Source organism: Egretta garzetta, unplaced genomic scaffold, assembly GCF_000687185.1.
Source record: "Egretta garzetta isolate BGI_Z169 unplaced genomic scaffold, ASM68718v1 scaffold259, whole genome shotgun sequence".
Lineage (NCBI taxonomy): Eukaryota > Metazoa > Chordata > Aves > Pelecaniformes > Ardeidae > Egretta > Egretta garzetta.
Genome location: NW_009260770.1, coordinates 2,270,103 through 2,274,550, shown reverse-complemented (window position 1 = coordinate 2,274,550; position 4,448 = coordinate 2,270,103). Strand labels below are relative to the sequence as shown.

At 41.1% G+C, this 4,448-nt stretch overlaps 1 protein-coding gene across 1 annotated transcript in view; it reads left to right on the top strand.

Moving 5' to 3' along the window:
* Positions 1–4,448, top strand: part of TUBB6 (tubulin beta 6 class V) — a 7,920-nt gene that overhangs the window by 1,853 nt on the left and 1,619 nt on the right. The gene's annotated exons all lie outside the window — the stretch shown is intronic.

The following is a 4,448-nucleotide window of genomic DNA, read 5'->3' as shown; positions in this document are numbered from 1 at the left end:
GGGGGGGGGGGGGAGGACACGAACCTCAACCACAAACCAATCACACTACTCATCACTTGAATTCACATTAAATGCTTGAGAACTAAATTGTTTATAGGCTGTGTAATTCAACTTTTTCAGCAGATGCTTTTACAGTATAGTAAACTGTGGAGGAAGACCAACCATAATATGGAAAACATTGTCGTGTATAGCCAGCTACTGAGTTATTTTCCAACGTAATGTGGAACAGTCCGAGAGCATGTGGAGAACTTCTGGTTTTACAATGTTCTTGCAGAGGGTTGTTCTAGCCTTTACTGTTTCTCTTTGAACTTCCATAGTACTTTCCATCTAAGTTTAAAAATGCACATTACCAGGATTAAATTTCACAGCATCCTTACAAAGTACAGAAGCATTATTGGTCCCTTTGCACTAAAGGAGAAACAGTGTGTGAAAATTAAGTGATCCACTGGCTGAAACAGGAAGTCTGAATGAAAGCTATCATGAGAATTCTCATGTCCTCTTAGATTTCAAGTCTGCACTAGCCACAAAACACATTTCTTCCTGCCAAGGCAAGCTTAGGTTGCAGCTTAGTTTGGTATATTGTGTTAATATAAGGAAGGAACAATGCCAGGGACAGACAAAGAAAATATAAACATTGTTTGGGTGGTATAAAAGAAACTTAAGTCTGGGTTGTTGCTGTTGAGGTGGGGAGTTAAGAAGCTGTATGGAGTTACTTTAACCCTTTAACTGCCTTAAAACTTTCAGTGCTGTCCCTATCATTCTCCTGTATGTGCCATGGCAGCAATGTTAAGGGTCTCTTTCAAAGGAATTTTAAGTTACAATATGTGTAAGTAAGATTGGGGAGAAAAGCCATACATGTAGGCAGCTTTATGAAGTATGTTTCTATATTCAGGTTTCTCCTTTCACTCCCTTTCTCCTGCATAGACCGCATGAGCCCTCAAAGTGAATTCACCTGACTCTTTGGAAATATCTGACCTGCAGCTTTGTAGTTTGGTGTACCACCAGTAAAACCAGAGGAAAAGCAATCCAGAGTGTCTTCAACAATAGTCCAGCTCACTGTATTCCCTTCCTGCCAAACTAACAATGGACCAACAGCATGTGATCAACTCGTATCTGACAGAGGCTCCTGCCAGCATCAGGCACTGTCCTCCCAACCTGCTGAATAATGCAGAATGGCTGCCTGAGTGCTGAAGTCAAAAGCCAACAAAGCATTTTTTTTCTCTTTTAAAAATCTGGCCTCAGCCCACAAAGGATTTTGTGGCAGAAGCTGGCAGTTCTGTACTTGCTGTACCCCAGGCTGTTAGGGCTCATTCTGATGGAGATGTTTTCTGCCTCTGCTTGTATATACCTGCTTGTGCCCATGTCTCCATAGCAAGTAACTGTGGACCACCAATCAGGATTTCATTTGGGTATATTAAGTATATGATCACACATTCCAGATACAGTAATTTTAGCTCAGACCAGCAGGATATTGAGGTGGACACAAAACGATGTTTGTACTTTAATGCTTCTGTTGTCAAGGTAGTGATCCAAAAGGTGAAGGTGGGATGATCTCTCTGTACGAGAGCAGCAGGTCTCCTGGCCTTCTAAGGGCATATGATTTCCTACCAGGAACTGCTGTGAACTCTGATGTGTCTCCTCTTCTTAACCAGTTTTCATTTGTATATTTTTACATTTGTTGGTTCTTTTCTTGTGTACACACTTGCTAGCTTCGCTGCATGGATACCGCACAAATTCAAATTGTCTGAACTGGTAGGACCAACAACAAAATGGCTGTTAGCCAGTCAAAGAGCCGTCCTTCCTTCTCTAAATTATACTGTGTTCTGCACCAAGGCTGTTCATACTGGGCTTCTAAGCATTAGTGTGCATGCTACTGATCTCTCTTCCCAGTTTTGTCTTTTATTTCAAGCAGTGAAGAGAGGAAAGGATTGAAAGAAGATTGCAGGAAATAGTTGCTATTTTAGGGATTAAAAAAATAAATGGACCGTTAGACAAATGGCTTTTATGCATGTGCAGCTCAACCTGAATGTGTCTGATAATGCTACAGTGCGTTAGAGAAAGAAAGAGTGGTAGGAGGATCTGGAGGTACCATGAGTGCAGATAAGTTGTGGGATTGCTGTGTGTGGCCTTCCTTTAGATCTTGGTAAATGCACAGTGAGAAAAGGCAGAGGCAGGATGCTAGAGATGGGCTGCAAACAACGCAGAGCTTCCAGGATTGGCTAAAGATCTGCCAAGTCCTGATCTTGTGGACACAGGCTCATTTTCCACCTAGAGATTTAGTCCTGGTGGAATTTGATAATTTAATGTGTTTGTGTAAGATTTTCAGAGGTCTGGTAGGTACCTAATAAGTGGAGGGCATCCAGTAGGGTTTCACAGGATCATGATCAAGATTTCCAGGTGTTTGGCAGCCCTGTCAGAGCCATGGCACCTCCAGACTGTACTGTATTGTCATGGGTAAGAAGTTTGGAGCTTCCAGGGCTAATTGTCCATGTTCTGTGTGGTGGTGGTCTTACAGTGCTATAGAACCAGTGGGTCTGGAAGTATCAGGGCATATATGTGTGCGCAGCAGGAAATCTCAAATGAAAATGTTGGAGACCCTTGCCAGGTGAACGAAGTGCAGTGTTACTGCAGGAGTAGCTGATAGTTGTGGGCTGGAGGGAAGCTGCTAGTACTGGTGTAGGCAGCCACTGCTGCAGTTCCACTCAGAAGTTTAAATACAAATGTTGTGTTAGTGCTATAGAGGGAGGTGGTGGTAGTAGTCATGTGGGCATCCAGGAGTTTGTGTGACTTGCATTAAGACTGAGGGAGTCTAGTACAGTGGAGAGTCAGAAGGATGACAGGTCCACCTATGTGTTAGGCATTTTACCTCCTAACTTAATTTGCAAACTAAGCAAAAGCAAGTAAAATCAGTCTCTACTGATTCTTTTTTTCTCTCCATGAAAATACAATTTTCACATTTGTGAGAATAATTGCCATTCTCCTGTCGCCTTGTTCTTTGTTCCTATTCTCCATTCTCTCCTTATCTCATTGCCCACTGGAGGATGATACGATGTTTACACAAGGTACAATCTATAAAATAAAGTCCTAAACTCAGAATTTAGCTTTGTTAGGATCCTTCTACATCTTGGAGTGGTGTCTGCTTGTTAGTGTGCATCCTGATGTGCTGCCTTATCTAGTAGGGAATCAACTTGAGCAGACTGCAGATGGTTACAAACGTATTTAATTCTGGAAGGATATTACTTTGTGCTTTGCCCAGCTGGGCAGGAAGTGGCTGAGCTCCCTAGGTTCAAAGAGCGAAATATAGCAACATATAGAACAATGCATTAACTAACCAAATACATAATGAGGAAACCAAGCATTTATTCAGTGAAAATAAAGTGCATCATATTTAAACAATATCCCAGCAAGCAGTTTCCCTGATTCATATGTTTGGCACTAACACAGGGCACTGGGAATTAAAATGAGACATGGTAATAGGAAGGAAGGGGAAGGTCTTGGAGAACAACGCAGAAGCTGACAGCCCTATACCTAATTCTGAAATTATTGCTCTTTCTGCATACACTCACAAGAGTAACGCTAAGTGAGTTCAGTGGAGCAGTGTATGCAAGTAGTAGTCACTATGAGGAACAGGACTATTAAAAAGCTGGTCCCCCATCCTCCTTGTTACTAAGTAATAACAACATAGCGATATAGCAAAGGATCCAGAGTGTCCATCTTAATAAACTGAGTGGCACATATAAAAGGAAAATGGAAGCCTTGAGGAGAAAACAAGGGGCTCATGAAATGTCAGTAATTCAATTTTGCAAGTTGCTTTGCAGATTCTGAAGAATAGTGAGTTTGCAGGGATACCAGTAAAAGCTAAAAGGCACTTAAGTTCCAAGTTTTTGAAATAACATTCTTGAAGCTTCTGTCAGTCAGTATTTTCATTCAGTCTAGGTAACCGTGAATTAAAAAAAGCTATACTTTGTGATAAAACAAATAGGACTTCTGAAGCCCAGCCTTATCCTTGAATGACAACAGTGCCTCTGTGTCTCACGGGAGCAACCCAAGAACTTTTATTTAGAAATGTGTATCTGTGATTTAGCTGTGTATACATAATGGTCCTTATAAACAGAAAGTATTTAAATATTAAACAATCATCTTGTGTTTATGGAATAAGCAGGATTGAGAGTGTGAAAGCTTTCAAAACAAGGCCTCAAGGCCATCTTTGCATTTATGGAAGGTTAAATACCAAAAAAGAAGAGGAAAAAAAACCTACCCAGAGGCATAAATGAAAACTACTAGGGATTTGAGGCAAAAGGAGACCATGAAAAAAGTTTATGTTGATGCTTCCAAAGGTATTTGTAGGCAAAACTGAAGAGCACAGTTGTCTACCTGACAGATCTGTAGCTTTTCTTACAGATGTGGATCCATTTAGCAGGCAAATACCAAAACTTGCCAATGATTTT